Genomic DNA, 17,322 nt, shown 5'->3' with positions numbered 1-17,322 from the left:
TGGTCTTGCTCATGAGGCCGGGCACCCCAGGTGTGCCCCGTGGAGGGGCAGTGGGGCCATGGCAGTACCAACCCGCCCTGGGTTTGGGGTGCCAGAGGTCCCACAGGTTCTCAAGTGGCCACTCTGCTGAAACCTCCAGCCCCTTCAGGGTGTTCTAGTTCACAAGTACAAAATATAGAAAATTTAAAACACGAGCAGGGAGAATTCATACCGACACATTGGCCCCAGTTTGAGCAGCAATTTATTCACACTGCTGAGGTAGTGTAGGTTAATGTTTCTAATAGAACTATGGTATAATTCAACCCAAATTACCCCTTCTTTCTAACTCCTTCACAAAGACCTGTTGTTCTTTGATCTGAGCCACTCAATTTCCTTGACTGGAAAAATACAGGGAATACTGACTTAAATCCTCTAGGAACTGCATCCTTCCACCACGTACCCAAAACGCAGCCCAGGGTGTCCGTGACATCATTTGAGAAATGGCAAGTTGGTTCTGACAAAAGCAATCCTCCCTTCACCTCCCGCAGCATGCGGGATGCCTAATGGAGGTGAAGCAGAAGCCGACTGGGTGGGGAAGAAACAAAACCTTTATCAACAAAAGCAAAGGACCTGGCAAAGCTGAGTTTGAATTTTTCAGTGATATGTCTTTGTTCCCTAGAGATTTTGCAATATCTTTCTTTCCATTTCAAGAGAGAGAGAAAGACACTAATTTTCATGGTATATTAACAACCACTTTCATATTAGGCTTATTACCGATGTTTTTTATTCTTATCTGGCTTGCACAATATATGTTTATATACAAACAAATATAAGGAGCAGCCACATTTTGTAGTAACTGGTTTGATGATCTTAATGTTTTGTTTTGTTTTTCTATAAGGAGGAACATACGGTACTAAGAAAATAAGCACACCATTAAAAACATCCTATGCATAGTAAATGCAGTGATTTTAACTCATTCTGACAATTTAAAATCCTATTAGAGCATATATAGCCAAAAATGCCCATTTCAAACATTCAATTGTTCCAAAAGTAAATAAAGCAGATCTCATTCTCCTCTCATAGCAATTTTCACAGACGTAATTCTCCTTACTTAATTGAAGCCCCTCCTGATTTATATTGATGTGAGTGAGAATTTGGGTACATTATTCTCATAAGACAAATTTCCTGACTGAGTGACACTCTACCATTACTGTTCACACCGAGTGCAGTCTATTAGTAACCTGGATGACTTCAATATGATTGACTCATATTTCAAGTTTAAGATTAAAGTCTTAAAATTTCAAGCTTTTGAATTTCAAGAACAGCAACTGAATGCTGGGACAGAAATGCCCTAACAGATGCAAGATATATTACGTATATTTTTATATATTTGTGTGTAGAAGTAAATTACATGCTAAGGGACCAACATACAGCTCTCCAAAATGCTCTCTTGTGTTCCTTGATCTTGCAGGACTCGTAAAGCTCACTGTGGGCTATGATAAAGAGCTTCTGCATTTCCAGGTCAGTGGAGACCTTCCTCAAACACAGGCATTATCAGTTATAAGACTGAATCAAAAGTAGAAGCAGAACCACCAGACAGACCTCCTATCACAGCTCCTAGCACCACAGGGTATTATCATAGAGAAACAAAAACCAAAAAATCTGCTTTGCTTTGTTTTTTTAAGACACACACTACAAGAGTCTACATTTCCCACTGCAAGGGAAAGTTCTCTAAATCATGCTTTTGTTTTCTGTAGAAAAAAATTAGGAAAACAAAAAGCTGATTATGCCTCTGTCATCTACAGTCAAGTAAGCAAGTCCTCTGTGGTAAGAAATACCAGCTGCTGTAGATGTTTTGAACAAGAGCTTCCCGAGAAGCAAAGAGGAAACGAGAGAGGCCTTGGCTGCGAAGGGAAACGCAGGGCTTTTAGTCGCAGGCTCTGTTGCTAAGAGGAACAAATGTTTCTGTCCGTGATGCCAAGTATGAAAAAGCCTGAAAAAATACAAAGCCCTAAAATATCCTATTTAAGCAGTTTAAAGAAATATGTTTATTAGTTCTAGATTTTGATTGGTTTTAATTTAGGAACCTTAAAAACGTGTCAAGAAGTACCTGATACGGCTAATATGTGTCTTATTGCTCCTAGCCAGAGGAGCTTCTGCTTATGTTCAATTTGTAAGGATTTTCACTGTCAGGTGAGTCTAGAGGTCTAGAATCAGCCAAGACAAACCAGAGCCCTCCACACAAGTAATTATGAAGATGGGCAGCACACAGTAATTGGGGGAGAGCAGACTGGTGCATTACTGCATTTCCCTTCTTCCTCTGGAACATTTCCTTTAAGGAAGCCTCATGCTGCTTTTGCTTTTCTGCTTTTCATCTTTTGTAGGCAGAAAACCAGACACAGTTACATGCAGGAGAAAACTGCAGAGATGTATCATGATTGATTTGTTGATTCTGTCATGGAATTAAATACCCATTTGCTGTTGTTTGCATCTGATTTGTTTCTCAAAAAAATGAAGGGCTGTCATTCTTCTAAAATAATGGTTTATTTAATAGGAGACAGTGATGTAATTTTATTTTCTTTTTAAAAATGTAGCAATAGCTCTGCCTGCTTATACTAGCATAGAATTTGTAATGATTAGAACCCTTTTTTCACACACTCAGCTTCCAGTGATGTCATCAAGGGCAGAACTATGTTCCAAGGACCGGTGGTGGTATCCCAAAATTTCTAATTTGGAGGCTTCTGCTTTTCCTTATGCTTCCTAATCTTCTAAAGGAGAAAACAAAACCCACAAGCCTAGAAGAATGCAAGAGAGGACTCACATGCATTACCTGAAAATCCCTTGGCGTGTATTCTTATGTAAATAAACGTGAGGCACATTCTGCTTTTTCTGGCTCATCTTCCGTCAGTAAATACATCACCCCCATCCCCACCAACACTCTGGCTTCAGCAAAATTCTCTTTTCACAAAATCAGTTTTCATTTTCATCAGAGCTGAACATTAAGCCTACAAAATTGTACCCTGTCTTTCAAAACCACCAGGAGCCGTTTCTCCGTTTCCTTTACCTGGTGTGCACGTAGCCCTTTGGAGGGGCTCTGCAAAGCACAGCAGACACGTCGCTATACTGTTTCCAGTTATAGCTTGAGCACTAATATATGTGTATTTGTCTTTCGCTGTAATTTATTCCACATTCAGCCCAGTTTTTAAAGTATATTTCTAGTTGAAGAACAAAGGGTTAGACTACCAGGCTTTCTGCTCTTGTAAGCTAAATGTGTTTTGGCTGTGAACCCCAAGCTGACATTTGCCTATGTCACACAAATGCTATGTATCCGTCAAGATGGGCACCAGATTGTATTTTGATAGCTACCGCGTCATAGAATACTCTCAGCCAAAAATATGGGTCTCTGGCAGCTCGTTTGTCCTGTGTCCACTTCACAAAATCATCAGTTAGCATTTACCCATAAATCTCAAACTTTGATAATGTATTTCAAAAGCAGAAATACCAGAGTTTGGGTAATCATCAAACCAGCACATAAGCAGTTTTCTGGACTGTAAGCAGGCACAGAGACAGAGCCATTAAACCAGATTGACCAGACAGGATTGGGACTGGTTTATCTGATGACGGTCTCTCAGGTTGACTATTTCTGTGTGTTGAGTCAGATGCAGGTTAACTCAAGGTATTTCCTTAATCTGATGTGTGTAACTTAAGACACTAATCCAGTAAATGGATTCCAGGAGTATGTGTGAACGGGCTACAATTACTGTCAAATTTCCCAAAAGCAAAATTAGGCAAAAGGAAACACAGCTTTTTGTTATAAATGGCTCTTAAAACTTTTCACAGAGGACTAGCTAGCGCAAAGGCTGGGAAGTTTCCGGTTAGAAGATCTAGAGCAAAGCAAAAAATGTCACACTGAAGCCTTGAGATGCTGCTGCTTTCCCTATTAAAGTCCTCTCGTGATGGAAGAACACTGACTCTTCCTGTGATTTGTCACCACGTTCATATGGTAATGGCAGCCTCCTGCTCTTTATTATAACCATATGCCAAAGGTTTACCATAAACCATTAATTATGAAGGTGGTCATAAAAAAAACAAAAAAAAAAAACAAAAAAAAAACCCAATACACACACCACAAAAAGCCAAAAAAGCCCCCTTCTGTTTACATTTGCATTTTGCCTTCATTCAGTCTCAGTGCATATTGTATCCTCCAGAGCAAGGTTACTATCTTTTAGTTCCCAATGTCTTGTTTATAGAAAGTATTATATCGAGGTACTCAGGGAAAAAAAAAAAAAAAAAATCAAAAATTTAAGGATTAAAAAAAAAGAAAAACAAAGTGCTCTATTAAAGTGGATATCCCTTTCATTAGTTATGATGGCTAGAAATTGTATTTACTGTTTCTGGCTGAGATTTTAAGTGACTTAGGAGAAGGCAGCAATGTCAGTTGAAAGCTAATTTTTAAAAATAGCAAAAATAACACTCCTCCTCTTTAATATCTTTCCTAGCCTGAGAAATCCTGCAGCTATTTACACTAAAATAAATTGAAATGGAAGGACTGAAATAATTTACATTTTTCCCCAAGTACCTGTCTGAAAGTTCAAGCAGAGGCCAAAGCCGTCAGGGATCCAGGAATATGCATCCACATATTTAGAAAGCTCAGCGCATGTTTCACAGAATTCTTGAAATAAACGTACACATAAAGTGGGGTTTAGTTACGAACAAGAATGCAATATGAAGCAATAGTATGGCACTAACCCAAAGCAAGCACATCTCCCCAGTATTTTTGCAATATTAATTACTATAACAAACCCATTTTCTCTGCATCAGAGGATGCCAGCCTGGGCCTTTTGAACTGCTTGTGCCCATTAGCAGCTCATGGGCAGCTCCTGTGCCAGGGCTACACCGTGTGATGACTGCCTGGCAGCAGGGCTGGACCGATACAGTGGCTCCTGCTTAATATATAGCTTCAGCTGGAAAAGAAAACAACCCAGAGGGACTTACATTAGCAGGATCTCTTGAGAATTAGCTTTCTTACCCTTATACCCAACCTAACCTCACATGAAACAGCTGGTGCCCTGACAAGCTGCCACCTTTTCCCACCTATGAGTTATCCCTGTACTGCTTCTCCAGGTGAATATATGAAATGCAGAGCTCTTCCTCTGCAGGTTATAGAAATGGCCAAACCCATTTCGCACCGCATACCCTGCCCAGGAAAATGGCAATCCCAAAACAAAAAAGCCAAGCAGTGCTGACTCATAACATCCAACGCAAACAGATAAAAAAAAGCCAACAAGCTAAAACCGTATAACCTCGTGTCAGCTTAGTGCTGGTAAGGCAGATCAAACCCTTTTTGATTCAGTATCTCTAATCCAAGCCGGCGAGCGCAGATGTCGTCTAGTACGTCCGTGAATCAGACTTTGCAGTTCCTTCTCCAGGAGGCTGACACATGGCACCCCAGGGAAGAGTCTAAAAGAAGTAACTGTAAACTTTAATACACTACCACATTAAGTGGCATCTGTGCTCCCTGGCTGGGCTTGTTTATTTATTTATTTATTACAGTATTCTAATGTTTGCAGAACTATGTGTTAAAGGAAATTCTTTTCTTGCAATCTAATTGAACTCAAATAGCACAGCTGCACTTGAAATTGGCAAAATTTGGGCAATTTCAATATTAAAGCTGCCATTTGTTTGTATTCCTACAGCTTGGTTTTCTGCTACTTGTTTATCTCAGAAAATTCAGCGCTCACTTCTTCACAGAACATTTTATTTGCATTGTCTGGCTTTGGTTATTTTGTGTCACGGATGCAGCACAATTTCAAACTGAGAATTGCAAGAGCTCTCTGCAGTCAAGGGCAATGGAGGAGTCTCAAATTTAGCAAAGCATAGTTAGCCCCCTAACGACTACCACTACTACATTTTTCAGCTCTAAATGATATATCATTAATGCTGAATATGTTTTCAGGCCTTTAAAGGCAGCATTCAAAGCAGAAGTTACTTAGCCAAGGCATCCTTGGGAGTACAGCTGTGGAAAGGCAATATATCTTGTACTGTCCCATTGATCATTGTGCCTCTTCAGTGGAATTTGAGACAGATGATGTGCATGGAGATCATAGCAGTGTTGCAGAAATTTTTGCTCTTATTCCTCTTAGGCATCATCTCAGAGACATTACTGTCTCTGTAAACTGAACAATACTAGAGTAATTCTTTGTCACCTACTATGAAGTATCTTCATGCCAACAGTGACTTCAGTGGCACTTCTAGACTCCGCATTCAAAGACACAGAGTAATTCTGTTTCTCTTGCTACATGTTGTAAAAACCTGTGTTCACAAAGACATGAAGTGACATCGCACCCTCAACTACTACTTCATGAAAGGACAACTGGTCTGAAGATTACAACATCAATCATTTATATAGCACCAGTATTATTTTTGAATTCTCTCCAGTACTCTGTAAATGACACCAATAACAGTGCCATGTATCATTTTAATTTGTTACTCCTTTATTATCCTCCTCCATTAGCATCTGGACACTCCAAATTAAATCAGACATTAGGTTGATATGCACTGTACAAACACAGAAGGAAAAATAAACCATTTCCTAAGGAGCTATGAGAGGATACCAAAGCATGGAGAAAGCAAAGTTGCTCACCCCAGCTGGCAGAGCTGAAGCCAAATGTTGGTCTTTATATCACAGCATCTGTTAAATATCCTGCACTGCTTCCCATTCACTCCAAGGTAGCACCTTCATGCTTCATACTTCCATTTTACAGAAGTGCACTTGACTTCTAATATGCACTAAATTGCAGCAGATTACATTATTTTGAAATTTGTTTTCACTATAGACAGATCTTTTTAAAAAAATCCAAAATTCCTGCTCTAATTTTTTTTTTAACTGTTTCCAAACAATTATCTATTTCTTGGTTATTTCCTGGTTAATTTTAAGTCAGGTCAGTGCCTTTGAGCCAGTGTATAAGCATTAGTGCTTAAATTATGAGACAGAATAAGGACAAAACCAGCGTCTCTGGATGTGCAATGAGAAGGGAGCAACGGAAGAGCACTCCCACTGTCACCAGGATGACTTGCATCAAAGCCTGATCCAATGCACCCAACGTACCCATATTTCAGGTACATCTTTCAGTACATTTTACATTTCAGCACATATTACATTTCAGTAATACTTCATGTACACATGTGAAAGAAAAACAGCTTTGATGTCGATGATAGCGACAAAAGAAAGGCAAAGCCTGCATTTCCATGGGGTTCAGTTTTTTAAAAATATTCATGAAACGGTCACTAGTTTACACTTTTTATCTATAAAAACATAAAAGATAAACCATACAATGTTATCTGCAAATGGGGAGCTAACCCACTAAGAGATTAAATGATTAATCCAAAGGAAACTTTGACAGAAGTGACTTTTGATCTCAATCTGACGCCAAGAGCCATTCTCACACCTTGGGCACAAGCAACATTTACCCAAACAGGCAGGATTGGGAACAGAGAAAAAGGAATTACTTCATATACTGTAAGAACTAGAATTGCCCCTGAAATTGATTTATATGAACATTAAGTGTGTAGCTGGAGATATTTTCAAGCTGACACTAATGTAACCAGCAATATCATTCATAATCTGAGCTGTACAATATACCCCAAAAGTAAAAAAATTTCAAAAACATGATCTTCAGTTAATGTTATCTTGCACATTTCATGATATGAACCAAAGTCTTTTTTAACGGAAAAACACACTCGAAGTTGAGGAATGTTGCTTAGAATTTTTTTTAACATTAAACAGCAGAGAGGCTTGCAGAGGAATCTCTGTAAGTGGTTGTCAGACTCACATGCAACACAAAAGAACAGCTAGTACCATGCGTTTAGATTCCTGGTGTTTTCACACATTAATTAGATGTGAATCTTGTAAATTATTCAGCACTTCTTCAAAATGTTATCCAAATAGAAAATGGCCCTGAAATTAAGCTAGAACACTAGCCATTGCAAACAATTAATATAAACTCTGTATGACCACGTACAATACTGCTGTTTTCTTGCGCACAGTATGGTGAGTGGTTCTTTGATACGGTAATACAGACAGCAACAAAAGCAAGCATCAAAATAATCTGCTTAATAAAACCTTATCCAGGAAACCTAAAATAAAAGGTAGTCTCCAACTATATAAGGCAAATTTTCTAGAACACTTTCATTACCATGGAAATGAGAAGATTCTGTACCCACAGTTAGCTCACCCCTTCCAGGAGGACAAATAACTAACATCTGCCATCACTCCTCTCCCGGGGAAGGAACATGAGCAGTTTTTTGGGTTTTATTTTTTTTTTCCTTACTGCTTACTCAAACGTGCACGTGGACACAAACATAGAGACACTGCTGTATGCTTATCTAAGCAAAGCAGTCGAAGAAAGACGCTACAGTCCTGACACTGCTTAGCTCATATCTTCTGCAATGCTCACCTCCCCGAAAGGCTCGTCTCCTCCTCAGATGAGGGTGCCAGGGAAGTAAAGCATAGCCTTTAGTTCAGAATTTCGGTGGCTTTTTGAAAGAGGACAGGTAAGTATTAAAAAAACCCAAAAAGCAGAGAACTAAGTCAACAATCACCGCATGAACAGGCTATTTATTGAGACATATGCCTCATCAAGGGGAAAATAGGAAAACTGCTGACAGAAGAGACACACATTTTGAAATGCTCCTAGAAGAAAAATTGTCATCAATCCTGCCCAGTGAAATTGCGTCTTCTGCACAAAGTTAGACGAATGGTAAATGTTCAGGGGATTTACACTGCTTCATTTAATGCACCTAACAATAAGTGTTAAAGCTAGAGGACTAGCCTTCTTGAGCTTCTTGCTGAGAGGAAGAAATAGGGTTTTCCAATGAGTGATTAAAAATGATATGCTGACTTAAATTCCTACCTGCAGATGGTGCAGCCTCAGAGCTCTTTTCCTTTTAACTGCAAGGGTTTCACCTCCCACATCATTCAACATTCACTTACTCACCATTTTCCAAAATTAATATTCCTCAATTTAGAGGTAGCTGCCTGGTTTCCTAAGAAAGTCATTTGCATTCCTTGATATGAAACCAGTTGTTCGTGTCACCAAATCTGGCAGAGGTCTCAAAGCACTGAATTTCTACAAATATTGTCAAAGCATGCGGTTAGGTAGAAGAAAGAGCCCCTATTACACTACATGCAACGGCAGATGAGCACCAGCCGTTATTAGACATTTAGGGATCAGTGCACAAACTCCACCTCCAAAGCAAACTCATAAGAAACCAGGGTTTGTTTTTGCTGTTAAGAAACCCAGTGCGACCAGCAGAGCTGGACTTTTCTTCCACAACAAGAGAAAATAATAAATAAATAAATAAATAAATAAATCAAACCACAAATTAAATCTGGAGACTGTCTTGCTTTCTCTTATAGCTTCTTTTTTTTTTTTATATATATATATATATGTATCATGCATTTTGCCATTCAGTTATCTGGGATTATTTCTTTCAAACAGTACTGCCTATCTGAAATAGCAGAGTCCAATGAGAATTTCAATGCCTGTTTCCAAAGAATTTCAGTCTTAGTGAACATAGACTTACTTAACAATAAAATGTCTCCCCACTAACCTTAAAACTTGGAATAAGAGCTGACTGAGCTGTGATTTATTCTATATGGCAGTTTATCTTAAAAAAAAAAAATAAAAATAAAAAGCAAAGGAAAGAAAACAAAACATAGAAAAGGTTGGGGAGGGGAAACAATCAATATTTTCCATATTATTCAGTTGAAAAAAGGAAAAACTTTGTTTGCGTCCAAACTAAAATGAGTTGTTTGGCTTCAGAATGAAGTGTTTCTGGTTGTGTATGTGTTTGTGTTGTGAAGAAGGATGGGACAAAAAGTTTATAATTTTTTTTTCATTATTTATCCGTATTTTACTGAAAGACACCAGTTCAAAAATGATCAGTCAAAAACTGAGTTTAAAAAACATGAAAATAAATATTTTTTTCCTAAGGGAAGATTTCAACTTTATTGAAATGAAACATTAAATTGACATTGGTGCAGGAGGGGAGAGGCTTACTTTCATTCACTCAACCCTGGCCAGGTGAATTAACAGCATTCAGTCCAAAGCCCCACAAATTGCTAGATTTTCTTTTCCTCAAAAAAAAAAAAAAAAAAAAAAAAAAAAAAGTTTTATCCAACTCAGTTTGGAACAAAACCATCTCCTCTATCAGTCTACAGAACAAGCCAACAATGCAGTAATGTAGCTGAACAAATTGAAGAAATTTTCTTAGGAGATTCAATTTTCAGTTAATATCTTTTCTCTCTACCCTGCGTATACTCAATAAGCAGTCGAGGCCAAAGAATATAATGGCTGTGTTGAGCTTCTTTTGCCTTTGCCTTAAGTTTCGCTTCACTTGCTCCCTTGGCAGTACGTCTGCCTTCTTTCATGAAGACATCACCTTTCGGAAAGGACACAGAAAAGCCATTTGTCATCCCAGAGGGGCCTGTATCTGGTATCTAGCACTGTTATCTCACTACTATTAGACTGCAGATTAAATGCAAATTATCAGCTGCCACGGATGGCTTTTTTCTTTGCAGCCCATGTCTTCCTGGAGCACGGCAAGAGGACAGGACTCCTGCAGCCCTTCACTCCCAGGAGCTGTAAAAGAACTTGACGTCGGGATGCTCAGAGCCCTTTGTGGTTGGAGGCTTCTTCAGCTCTGCAAAGCTGTAAATGTTTTTACCCCCAGATTTCTACAGCAGCTCCTTATCATGTTCTTTCTTGTCAGTATTGCTCAGTTTGTTGCTGTCTGGGGATGGGTGAATGCAAGAGCTTTCTACTACTTTTTCAAAGTTTTCCTCCCAGGTGAAAGCAGATTCCCTTGTCTTCCTCTGACATTTCAATAGCTTGAGTTGAATCTGGAAAGCCTCTGAAAAACCAGTTCATTTCAACTAATCACCCAGAAGACTGGAAAATTTTCGAGGATTATCCCAAACCACAGGGTTTAGCTTTTTCCCCTCTTTCCCCTTCCACCTCATCTGTTTTCTTTCATCTGAGCTCTGCAGCAAAACCAAACCTACCAATTCCTTCATTCCTCTGTTTCATATTCATTTCCAGAAGGAACCCATGTACTCTGATGTTTGTGCTTAACGCAACATCATGTGTTCTGCCTTGGAGGGAAGCAGTAGTGGTAAAACCTCAAAGTAGGCAGGATTTGATTTTTCAGCCACCCTCACAAAAGCCTGACCAAAACAATTATTGGTAGCAATAATGCAAATCAAAGAAGCTGAATTAAATTTTTTACCCTCTGGGAAAGACTGGTGCCAGCAGATACCTGGATTAACACACGTGGCGAGAAGAGGAATATGGTTACCCACCTACTACCCGCAAGAGAGTAAATAGTGGTTTAGTTGCATTTAACCCCATCAGGAGGTATTTTGTGCAGCTACTATGAGACATACAAGATCTCTAAGCAGCATCTTGTCTGCAGGTGGAGATGACCAGAGAAGAGATTAGATGAGTTGAAGAGCCTGCCTTTTTAAAATTTTTCTCATCAGCAGAGTTCCCTCTGAACTGGACCCTCTCAGATGTTCACAACACTATGGAAAGATCTTGCTCACCATTACTGGTGCGCTAGTAAAGCTAATGTTACATGGAAAAACATTGCTTGCTTCCTTTACCTAAGAAAATGCCCACTGAGAGGCAAAACTGCTGAATGATATTGAGATTTTTTTTTTTTTATGCAAAGAATTAGCGATAAGCATGAATTACTAACCCCTTAAGTCCATTATGAAAAATTACTATCTTCTTACAATCCAAATAGTTGGAGGCCTAATTAAAATATCAATTTCTCTTAGCTGACATTCAATGTAGAGCCCTAAAAGAGCTGGTAAAAAAAATACTTTGTAACTCTGCCAGAAGTTCATGCTGCTCAGCACGTCCTGTTACATGTCTTTAATCAGTAATGATGGCTGTTATGTCCCTTTTTATAAGTCAGTCAATGCATTAGACTACCTGTGATTTGGGCTTTAGTCTTGCCACTGTGGCATGTCAGATGCAGCCACATACAGTACAGGTGTTTGGGCAAGAACAAGAAGGGGAACAGGGAGAAAATATCTTAAATATAAAGGAGCTAATATCCACCTGGGCTTCTGCCTCACTCACTTCACTGATCTCAGACGGGCTGGACACTGCGCAGGACAGGATGGAATTTGCCATGCTAGAGATCACTGTTATACTTTTTAAAAAGAAGGATGATTAGGTATGATCCAGGTTAAACTAAAGAGGTTTATATTCTATTTCCCATATATGTGGTTTAGCAGAATCTTCCTTTCCCCCTCCTGACTACTATGCATTCACATGAGGGGATAAGACCCTTGATTTAACAGCAGGGCCAATGACAGACAAAATGAGGTTTTTCTATCAATATTCCCAAGAAGATGAGCTGGATCAGGAAACATGAACTCTGCCCAAAATGTCAAGATTTAAAAAGGTTTCAACATGTTTCACTTAAAAGGAAAGGAAGCCAGAGAGAAAAAGAGCAGGATCTGGAGATGATATTCAGGGAGGGATTTGAATCTGGTTCCCCCATAGCTCAGTTTGAATATCCTGGGCTCTAAGCTAGCGTCTGTTCTGAGATCTTCCTCCTGTCAGCTGATACATTTCCACAAAAAGTTTTCATTTTGATGAATCTGCCAAGGAGACAGTTCTGCTGAAAATGCCCTTAGCAGGTTTGTATTCATCTCCATGGTAATTCACATGTTTCTAGTTTCCATGCTGGCATTTTTTTTTGTGCATCCATCGCTGCTACAGAAATGGTTCCATCTGATCCCAAAGTTGAGATGCTCCTGAGTTACCATTTGTGCTTCAAAAGCCAGAGCTCTTCTCTAGCAGAAGAGGCTTAGCTAAAGCTAGAGGCCTGTGATCTATTGCTCCTTCTCAGCCTGGTGTTGGGACATGCTTTCCTGCTGGGGTCTGTCCAGTGCCAATGAGCGGACTGAGTACGCTGAACTATGAATCATGGCATGGGAAATACTAATAGTCAAGACTGTCCAGTTTTCCATCTGCTCCAAGGGCCCAGACAGACGGTTATACTGCAGAAGCAGCATGCTGCTTGCTATTTGTATCAGGAACAGTGTGGCCAGCAGGACCAGGGAGGTGATGGTGCCCCTGTACCGGGCACTGGTGAGGCTGCCCCTCGAGTGCTGTGTTCAGTGTTGGGCCCCTCACCCCAAGGCGGCCATGGAGGGGCTGGAGCATGGCCAGAGAAGGGCAACGAAGCTGGGAAGGGTCTGGAGCACAAGTCTTGTGAAGAGCGGCTGAGGGAGCTGGGGTTGTTTAGTCTGGAGAAGAGGAGGCTGAGGGGAGACCTTATTGCTCTCTACAACTCCCTGAAAGGAGGCTGTAGCAAGGTGGGGGTCGGTCTCTTCTCCCCAGTAACAAGGGATAGGACGAGAGGAAACGGCCTCAAGCTGCGCCAGGGCAGGTTTGGGTTGGATATTAGGAAAAAACTTCTTCCCCAAAAAGGCAGTCAGGCCCTGGCACAGGCTGCCCAGGGAAGTGGTTGAGTCCCCATCCCTGGAGGTATTTAAAAGACGGGTAGACGTGGTGCTTGAGGACATGGTTTAGTGGTGGGCTTGGCAGTGCTCGGTTAACGGTTGGACTCGATGATCTTAAGGGTCTTTTCCAACCTTGACGATTCTATGATTCTATTCCAGTGAGCAAAGAGCAGCTGAAGACAGCGCCTGTAATTTCAAACAGGAAAGAGCTGTCAGAAATTAGGAAGAATAATGCCACTCTCTGGGCAGTTATCACATAGAAAAGAAAGGAAGGGATGAGGTCTGAGCAAGAGTGGCAAAAAGATCAAAAGACAAACTACTGCCAGCAAAAGAAGGCAACTAAATTCCACCTCAGCCTCAGCTGACCCAGCTGCCTCACCAAGGTAGTAGCAACCCTGGTTTTCCCTGTGTCCTTCCTGTTCACCCTTTTCCATGCCCCACTGCACAGGGATGTGCAAACGTCCCTTCAAAGCCACACCGAACACAGTGCATCTGCCCATCACAGACCCGTGCACCTCTGCCAAAGGACTGAGTTCGGCTGTCACGCAGAGCCCGCCCTTCCACACAAGGACTGGTATTCAGGACTGATTAAACACTAGTTAGCAGATCCAGGAGCTGGCAAAGCGAAGGTATCAAGGCTAAAAAGCTTTCAAATGCAGTGAGGAAGTGCTAGAAAGTGTCCAGAAAATCTGATAAATTGAGCAAAGGGCACTGTCCCATCCCTTCAGCTTTGCATCTTGACTCAGAACTTCCCGGAGCCCCTTTCAGGCAAATTACACATTGTACCCAAAATTGTATTTGGAAGTTTTACAAGTAGATATTAATCAACATGTCAGCTACTAATGTTGAATCACTGACTTCCAATCAGAAAAAGTGCTGTGCTCAGCACTTCTAAAGGATGTTTCCAAGAGCCTTAGATCAAGATAAAAAAGCTGGAATAGTTTTAACTGTTATTATATTTTCACTGCTAGCAACTAAACTGAAAGTTTGGTGAGACAGTAGGAAATTAGAATTATAAAAGCCAAGAAATAATAAAAACCAGGGAAATATGTACCCATCCAAGAGTTTTGACAAAGCAAACTACAAAGCCCTAAAATTACATAAAGACCCTTGCAACTAGCATAAGAATATAACGTATCTGCCTGTGAAGTCAACTTACAACATGGAGAGCAAGAGATGTTTCTCGCTAAGCTTCACACCAGGCTGGACAAAGATTTGAAATGAGTAGCAAGTAGCTGCATTTTTTTGCTTTTAGCAATCCTCTTTCCCTTCCTCTAAACACTCTTCTTCTAAACAAAAAACTCTAAATTCTTTTGACTGGCAGATCACACACCACAGCAAGTCAATAGAAATGTTTGCTTTCCTCTGTTATCTTTCCTTCTACAAAGTGTAGTGCTAGGATGCTGAATTCAGTTATGAAAACAAATGCATCACTTTTTAATGTGTGACTAAACCATAAAGGATTTTAATACCAGACACCAGGAAAATATACAGGGAGGGTTTAGTCATGCACTTTGATACACATGAATCAAGAAGGCTCTTTCTACAGGCTATTATAACAAGCTGTGTGGTTATAAGTTGTCAAGCCTTAAAACACAGAATCAAGGCCCCAAAACAAAACAGACACAGAGATGATAAGAGTGGAGAGTAAGAGAAGATGCAAGATATTTGCAGCAGGATCAAACAGAAGTTGCACTGTGTTAGAAGGAGCCTCTGGTTCAAGACAAACATGTAACAGTACTCAAAGGAACAAAAAAGAAAGGCCTGGCTTTTCTCCTGGTCCATTTTACTGCGAAAGTGCCACAGACACACAATTCAAGTCTCCAAATTTTTCTGATACGCATTCTGGCTAAGGCTGACACTAGTCCTAAGACTACTTTTAACAAGACTGGAGAGCGCAGCACTATGACACACTTGCAAAGCTAATGAGCAATAGCAACCTACAAACTGGAACACTATTGGTTTGAACTCTTAAGAAATGTACTTGGGGGATACAGGCTCGGAGGTTAAATAAAGGAAATGGCATTCCCTTCCACTAGATAACAGTGGTGATGACTACATGCAGTGTTTCTTATTTAAACGATATACAACTTGCATCTATAAGGGATTTTGAAAGTAGGGCAGTAACAAACATTAAAGCATTAGCCTCACTTATTATACCTGATAATTGAACTGGCAGTAAACAGTACAGATGATTAAAGACATGCAGGTTACAGGAGCATTAAAGGAGATACCAAGATTACATTTTAATTTAATTAAGACTTTGTGAACACCAGCTTTATCAAGGGGACCAATTTTGTGCATTTCTTTCAGCATATGGAGATAAGGAGACGAATACCATAATCAGAGCAAATACAGTGTAGATTTTGCAGGGACATGTGAGTTGTATTGTTCCAAAGCCATTGTGTTTCACTCGGCATTAGAGTTAAGAATACAAGAGCTGCAAATGAAACACACTGCAAAATTACTTTGCATGAGCACAGATGTATAAATCCCTGGGTTATGATTGCCGTCTCTGAAACCCATGACCAGTCTGATACAGCCACGATATCTCAGCTAGCAGTTACGAGCACAGCGACATACAGGTCTCTGCCATTACTGCGTAAGACCCACTGAGACCCCAGTGATTTCACACAGATTATGGCCCTCCCTTTCCTCCTTCCCCTGCAAGCCGTCCTCAAGTCAGGATTTTCACAAAACAGACATAGCAGAAATGAGTAGTGTTAGGAAATCAGCATTTCTGTCGCTCTTAATGTAAGTCCTGAAACTACATGGTTTTCTAAATGGCAGAGAAAAAACAGATGGCAGCCCTCATTCCCCACCTGAACAGAAATACAGGTGTCAGAACACCTGCTCTGACCCGTGGGGCAGCAAACACTCTGGGCATAGGCACCTACATCCCTTCACGGCCACAGGAGAGACAGACAGGCAAGCAAATAAAAATTAATCACTCATTAAAGTTAGGTGCAGAGTCAAGCTGATTAACATGGAAATGGAAGCGCACACACTCATAATTTGGTGAATAAGATGTTTGCACCAGTAGGTCCTTTTCAAAGACATGTCACCGTCTGACCATCATGAACAGCAACATGCTTTTCACATCTACATGCCTGTCTGGTGAAGGACCCAAAGCAAAAAAGCAGCATTCAGCACAACAGCAAGACATCTTGCTGTCTGAGAGGAACGTTAATATAGCATGCCCATTACTCCAGTTTAACCTGCTAGATTTACCTGAGAAGACATATGTTCAAAGGAAGATCGCACAGGGAACCGCCCATGCTTGTCCCACTGAGCTAGGAAAAAATAGGTTTGTGATTCCATGACCATATTTGTTCCATTCAACCTCTTCCAAGTGTTGTGGCAAAATAATGTGACATCTTTTCTGAAAAAAATGGCAATAATAAGAAATTAAGTGACATGCTCAAAACCTCATAAAGCACCAAATAACAGAAGCCAATGAAGAATGCATAATACCTACTTCATAGTCCCACGCGCTGCCTATCCCCCTTATCCCGCACTTCTCACTTCAAAGCAGCTTAAAATACCTCCCTGACTGAAAATAATTTCCAGACTTTGCACAGAGATTATTTCACCCATCAGTAACAGGCAGTCTTTTCTGAAGTAGCATTTAACAGAGCACGGCAGCCTGGAACAAAAGGTGAAGAATAACTTATTTAAATGAAATGTGGGAGGAAATCTAGAAAGGCAGAACTTTCCTTTCAAAATTAGCTCAGGATATTGGGTTAAAAAAAAATTCTGCACGTTGTGAAAATTACAACAAGCCGTTGAAAGAACAAGAT

Source organism: Platalea leucorodia (genome assembly GCF_965183815.1).
Source record: "Platalea leucorodia genome assembly, chromosome: 5".
Lineage (NCBI taxonomy): Eukaryota > Metazoa > Chordata > Aves > Pelecaniformes > Threskiornithidae > Platalea > Platalea leucorodia.
This window is presented reverse-complemented; position numbering follows the sequence as displayed.